At 43.9% G+C, this 6,927-nt stretch overlaps 1 long non-coding RNA gene across 1 annotated transcript in view; it reads left to right on the top strand.

Moving 5' to 3' along the window:
* The window catches only part of LOC111725031, a 4,710-nt gene extending 1,303 nt beyond the window's left edge, over positions 1-3,407 (top strand). Inside the window, exon 2 of the long non-coding RNA XR_002773195.1 lies at positions 1,790-3,407. This is a non-coding gene — a long non-coding RNA (uncharacterized LOC111725031). The remainder of the gene's footprint in view (positions 1-1,789) is intronic.
* Positions 3,408-6,927: the final 3,520 nt, after the last annotated feature.

Consider the following 6,927-nt stretch of genomic DNA (forward strand, 5'->3'; position numbering starts at 1 on the left):
TTTTTTGGTTGCAGCCATCATTGTTGTTTGGCGGGCCCGGGCTGGGGATTCGAACCTGCCACCTTAGGTGTATGTGGCTGGCACCTTAGCCTCTTGAGCCACAGGTACCAAGCCTAAAAACCACCCCTTAAGGTCCATGATCAATCTTCAGCAGAGGCATTCAGGCAAATAGCAGAGGTCTACGACATGATGAGTGGCCCTGTGAAGAGAAGCATCTATGACAGATTCAGTGATGAGGGCCTGAAGTATGGGATCCCTATGCAGTTTGGATCCCAGACCCCATAGATAACTGGTTAAATCTTTCATGGCAACCCTGAAAAGGTTTTCCATGAGTTTTTTGGGGGAGACAACCCCTTCAATGAGTTTTTTGATGAAGAAGGAAGTGAGACGGATTTAAACTTTGGGGGCCTCCAGGCCCGAGGAGTTAAGAAGCAGGACCCCGGCTTGGCATCTGTAGCTCAGCATCTAGAGCGCCGGCCACATGTGCTGGAGCTGGCAGGTTTGAACCCAGCCTGAGCCTGCCAAACAACAATGACAACTACAGCCAAAAAAAGAAAAGAAATAGCTGGGTGTTGTGGTAGGTGCCTGTAGTCCCAGCTACCTGGGAGGTTGAGGCAAGAGGATCACTTAAGCCTAAGAGTTTGAGGTTGCTGTGATGCCACAGCACTCTAGTGAGGGTAACATAGTGAGATTCTGTCTCAAAAAAAAAAAAAGAAAGAAAGAAAAGAAAGAAAAAGAAGAAGAAGGACAGGACGCCCTAGTTAAACAGGACCTTTACCTGGAGGACTTATTTTTTGGCTGCACACAAAAAATCAAGATCTCACGAAGGGTGCTGAATAAGGATGGCCACTCCTCCACCATCAAAGACAAGATTCTGACTATCAGTGTGAAGTCTGGTTAGAGGCAGGGCACATGCATCGCCTTTGAGAAGGAAGGGGACCAGGGCTCAACATCATCCCAGCTGACATCATCTTCATTGTGAAGGAGAAGCTGTACCCTCGCTCTGCAGGGAGGATAACCTCTTCTTTGTGTACCCCATCCCTCTGGGCAAGTAGGAACTTTCCCCAGGCTCTCACCTGCTGCACCATGGAGGTGAAGACCCTAGATGGCAGTCTGCTCAGCATCCCCATCAATGACATCATGTAGTGAGTCCATCTTCATTGGGCCCCACAAGCAATAATAGAGCTGGCCTGGGACACAGTGTGTGGTGTTAGACAGGTCTGCCCAGAAGAATTGTGCACGCTGCACCTAGCACACGGGAGCCCTGCTGAGGTGGGGAGAGAGGACTGAAACCCGGCTCACACTCTGGCCTGGCTGTGGGTTACATTCATCTGGCAAAAGGGATGCCGTCTAGTTTTCACCAGCTGCTGCAGGGGCTAGAGGCCCCCAGGGTTGGGTAATCCTTGTTGCTTCCATCCCCCAAACCGCTCATTAGAGCTTTGAGTTGCATCATCCCCTAAGTTCTTTTCCAAGAAAGGCCCTTTGCCCCATCCCCGGGTCTGGTTACCTTCCTTCTTCACCCTGTTTCCCATATCTAAAACAAGATTTCCAGAATCTTCATCAGAGATCAACATAAACAGGCTTTTCAGGGATCAGGCAGTTTGGAACAAGCCAGTCCATTCTCCCTCCCACCCAGCTCTGGATGGTAAGAGCCTTTCTAGGCGGAGGCTGTAGTGACTGTTTCCTTGCTGGGCCTATGTGAGCAGGGGCGCACGCAGGGGCCTGTTAAGGAACCACTCCGGGGTGTCTTCTAAGCTTCCTTCTCTTCCCTTCCTGTCTCATTCCCAAGTACTTCAAGAAGGTGCCAAGTGAGGGGATGCCGTTGCCTGAGGATTCCACCAAGAAAGGAGAACTCTTCATCTTCTTTGACATCCAGTTTCCCAACCACCTCACACCCCCAAGCAGCAGCTGCTGCACCAAGCATTGGTGACGTAACTGGTGGGCTAAGGGTTACAGCGGAGGTGGGGGGAGGCTGGCCAGGCCTTCCCTGGCCCCTCCAGCCTCAGGGTGTGCAGGGGAGCCAGCCTGCTGCACTGATGTGACATGAGCCTGAGCTGGCATGGGGCTTAAACTGACACAATAAAGACCAATTTCCCTTCAAAAAAATTAAATCAATTAAAATGCCTTGTTGCAAGTTCTGGATTTGTAGCTAGCAAATAGAATAGGAGAATTTGGAATTGGTAATCCCTGGAAAATAACAAGAAAAAACATTCAAGCATTTTAGGACATTAAAAGTGCAAAATTACCTCACACTCTGGAAATGATAGTGGTATTACTATGAGTACTTTTTCTGTGGATTTTCCAAATGAGCTAGTATCCCAATTAAAACACATTTAGATACTGTAAAAGTCTTTTTTTCTCCCCTTTCTCCTAAAGGACTTGTATATACTTACCTATATCTACAATCACCACCAACAAATAATTTCTCTGACCTAATGGCTTCCCCCAAAAGTCTCAATGTTGCCCTGAGTGACACCTTTTATCCGTCACCTTCGCAGAATAGCTGGATACTGAATAACTTTTGACTATTTACGAGTTTGCAGTAAGAACTATCTGAGGGCAAAAAAATACAACCCAGGCAAGCAGAATAAGGGGACAGAAGGTACAATGAGTGTTGAGGCTTTAGCCGGCTTTGGGGTGGTAAGTGTGGGAACACAGACGTCCGTGTGCGGCTCGGTGTCTGGTTTTAATTCTGCGGCAGCTTGCCTTTAGTTAAAAATAGATGCAATGGTCGCCGGTAAATCTCCCTGAGAGATTATGGTGACAAAATTCACCTAGAAAGAGGCAATACCAAGCCGTCTCAACACAATGTAGTTTCACTTTATCAGACTATTCAAACACTTGTATCTAGTCCTTAAGAACTTGGTAGTAACCAAACAACATTGAAAATTGACACCTTTTTACATTTTCACCCAGGGTTAGCAGCTCTTGCCTTACCACATCTTTAAGTTATTTGCGAAAGTGACAGACATTCTTGGATTGCTCTAATTACTCAGTCAAGGTCAGATCAACCCATAAAGGAAGTGGCAATTTTCAAATCACCAAAGGACAAAATATTAGCTGGAAAAGGAGCAGAACTTGGATGAGGTCCCAGCTCTCCGTCCTCAGCTACTTGATATTTTTCTCTCCATAACATCCGCTTATCTCCCGTACTCCCATATTGTTCTGTAACTAAGCGTTTGATAAGCCTGGGTTGGCAAGGTCTCTGGAACTCTGGGCCCTAGTGCTGCTATCATAGTATATACCTAATATAGCTATATACATAGTATAGCAGCGCTAGGCTATAACATACCCTTATAAGTGGCCTTCCTTTCTCCGATAAGTCTACCTTGTCATATCGTGTTCTGTGGATTTTCCTCCTTGGTAGAAGTTTCCAGTAGGCCTTAATAAACCACAAAATCAAGAGACTCACTTGCCTCTTTTGGTGCTTCCGTGGATCATTATGTAAAGTTTTGTCTATCGTAACTCCCATTTCATCCTCAGTAAAACTACCCAATTGGACAAAAAGCTTTCTCAGTGCAAGTCCAGCTTCAATATAGTCTCTCAATTCTCCATGGGGCTGGGGAGTAGGGTCTAGCATAGAGTGTAGATACTATGATTAATTTTACATGTCAACTTGACTTGGGAAGGGATGCCCAGATGACTAGTGAACCATTATTTCTAGGTGTGTCTGTGAGGGCATTTCTGGAAAAAAAAAAAGTTAACATTTTTATTGACAGACTGAGCAAAGAAAATTACCTTCCCAAAGCAGATAAACACAATGAATTCTGTGGAGGGTCTAAATTCTCTGTCTCTGCTTGAGCTGGAACATCCATCTTCTCCTGCCCACAGGCATTGGCACTCCTGGTTCTTGGGCCTTGAGATTTAGACTGGGGGTTTCCCAACAGTTCCTCTGGTTCTCAGGCCCTTGGCTCAGACTGAATTACAATCACCTATTTTCTTGGTTCTGCAGCTTGGAAATGGCAGATAATGGCACTTCTTGACCTCCATAATCATGTGGGCCAATTAAAGACCTAAGTTTAAAAGCTAAACTATAAGACTCTTAGAAGAAAGCGTGAGGGAGAAGTTTTACAATATTGGATTTGACAATGATCTCTTTGATACAACAACAAAGGCACAGGGAATACAAATGAATATTTTTCCTTGAAACTCTGACATACGCTACAATATTGTTGACCTCTGAGGACATTATGCTTAGTGAAATAATTTATTCACAAAAAGACTAATATTACATGATTCCACTTATATGAGAATACTCAGAGTGGTCAGAATCGGAGAGACAGATAGTAGAATGGTGATTGCCAGGAGCCGGGAGAAAAGGGAAATGGGGAGTTATTGTTTAGAAGAATCCTACCTTTGTAAGATAAAAAGAGTTCCAGAGCTGAATGGTACTGACAGTTGTACAACATTAAGAATGTATTTAATACCACTGAATTATATGCTAAAAAAAGATTAAGATAGTAAATTGCATGTTATGTATGTATTTTTTAATCCTGAAACCTTAGAAGAAATATGTCATGTATATTTTAACACCGTTTTAAAAATAGGGAGAAAAAAGGTGACCCTTAGGAGCATGCGTGAGATTAGATAGTGGCGTGGGAGAGAGGATTTCTTTTAATGTTAAATAGTATCCTATAGCATTAATTTCACAGTGAAAATGTAATCGTGTATTTCAAGAGTAACATGTTAAAAGTTACATGAATTTGACAAAGGACTAGTACCTAGAATACATAAAGAACTCTTCAAAATTCAACAGTAAAAACAATAACCAATTTGATTACAAAATGGGCAAAAGGCATAAACAGACATTTCACTGAAGGACGATATCCAAATGACAAATAACATACAAAAAGGTGTTCAATATCATTAGCCTTAGAAAAATAAAAATTAAAACCATAGTTAAATGTAACTACACACATGTGAGAACAGCTAAAATAAGGAACAGTGAAAACACCGATGTGGATGTGGAAAACGGATTCTATCCCTTGGTGGAAATATAAAATGCTACAACCGCACTGGAAAATATTTGCCAATTTCTTATAAAACTAAACCTTACGACCCAGCAATTGCACTCTTGGGCATTTAGTCCAAAGAAATGGAAATGGATTTTCCAATAAAGATACATATTTATAGCAGTTTTATTCATAATGGCCCCAAACTGGGTGGGTGAATAGTTGAACTGAGGTACATGCAGAGAGGGGAATAGTATTGATCAGGGTCCTCAGACTTTTTAAACAGGGGGCTGGACTGCAGGCCCTGGGATGAGTCAGCTGCTAAGCAGGACAGGCAGCGGTGGCAAAAACACCCAGTGGGCCCGATAAATGTCCTAGGCAGGCTGCATGTGGCCAGCGGGCCGTAGTTTGAGGATGCCTGGTACATGAAATAACTTGGATGACTCTCTAGATAATTATACTGAGTGAAAAAAGCCAACCTAAAAAAGGTTGCTTACTATGTGACTCTATTTTTTTTTTTTTTGAGACAGTCTCACTATGTTGCTCTCAGTAGAGTGCTATGGCGTCACAGCTCACAGCAACCTCAAACTCTTGGGCTTAAGTGATAACTCTTGCCTCAGCCTCTCAAGTACCTGGGACTACTGGCACATGCCATAATGCCAGGCTATTTTTTTGTTGTAATCGTCACTGTCATTTGGCAGGCCTGGACCAGATTCCACCCCGCCAGCCCTGGTGTATGTGGCCAGCACCATGAACTGCTGAGCTACAGAATGGAGCTGTGATTCTAGTTTTATAATGTTTTTGAAGAGGTAAGGTTTTAGAGATGGAGGCCAAATTAGTGGTTGCCAGGGGTTATGGATGGGGAGCAGAGGGAGGGAGCTGGGAGAGGTATAAGTTCTTGGGCTGAGGAAGCTCCCCTGAGCCCAGCTCAGCTCAGAGCACAGACTCTGGAACATCTGTAAGGGTTAGGGTCAGGGTCAGCCTAGGGAGCCCCAACCTCCCCTCCACTCTCAGAGCCTTTAGAGCACTGAGCTCTCTGCAACATCCTTCTCACTATATCCTTCATCCTTTCAAACACCCCTCAGAGAAGATGTGAAGAAAAATTCATTCAACAACTCCCATAGACAGTTGACATCCAGCAATCATCAGCATCTGGAAGGCAAGCATAGCTATAAAGAAAAAAAAGAAAAACTACTCTCTGCCTGATTATATCATAAGTACCACAAGAATTTCCCAAACAACCAAAGCAAATTCCTCAGCCTCTGCTATCAGCCAAACAGAGGAACAAAAGCTTTCTGACAGTTCATGCTTTCCCCTCACTGTTATTTATAAATTCCAGACATTTTCTTGATTGTTCTAGAGATTAGCAAAGTAGTTTCTTCCTCAATCTGAACTGTCCCCCTTTATCCAAAGTTGTTGACATTCAGATCTGGTCTGTAAGCTGCTGATAAGGATCTGTTAAGTGCTTTCCAAAAAGCCACGTGCTACTTGACCCCATACTCATCCCAAGTGCAGTTATTAAAACAGATGCTGTCCATTTACATGCAGAGATTGTTTGATTTTGTCCCTTCCTATGCTTAACCTCCGTGCTTTATTTGGAGAGGGGAAGGAAATAATTATTTTCTTTCATCTATTTTTGTTATTTGCAAATATAATCACTCCTGTAGGAAGGCATCTCTAGGAAGTCATTGCCAAGAGAAACAGGATTGAAAAGGCAAAGCATTGGGTTGGCGTCTGTGGCTCAATGGGTAGGGTGCCAGCCCCATATACTGAGGGTGGTGGGTTCGAAGCCATCCACGGCCAACTGCTACAAAAAAAAAAAAAAAGAAGAAAGAGAAAAGGCAAAGCACCGGCTGCCCAGCTTGCTTGTCCCTGTCCCAGCTGGGCTCGTGCTGTGGGATCCCAGGCGTGCTGCTGGCTTAGGCTTACACTGACTGGATTCTTACCTCTCTCCTCTGGATTAACTGTGATGACA

This window comes from Otolemur garnettii, unplaced genomic scaffold (genome assembly GCF_000181295.1).
Source record: "Otolemur garnettii isolate 467f Iridium unplaced genomic scaffold, OtoGar3 scaffold00030, whole genome shotgun sequence".
Taxonomy (NCBI): Eukaryota; Metazoa; Chordata; class Mammalia; order Primates; family Galagidae; genus Otolemur; species Otolemur garnettii.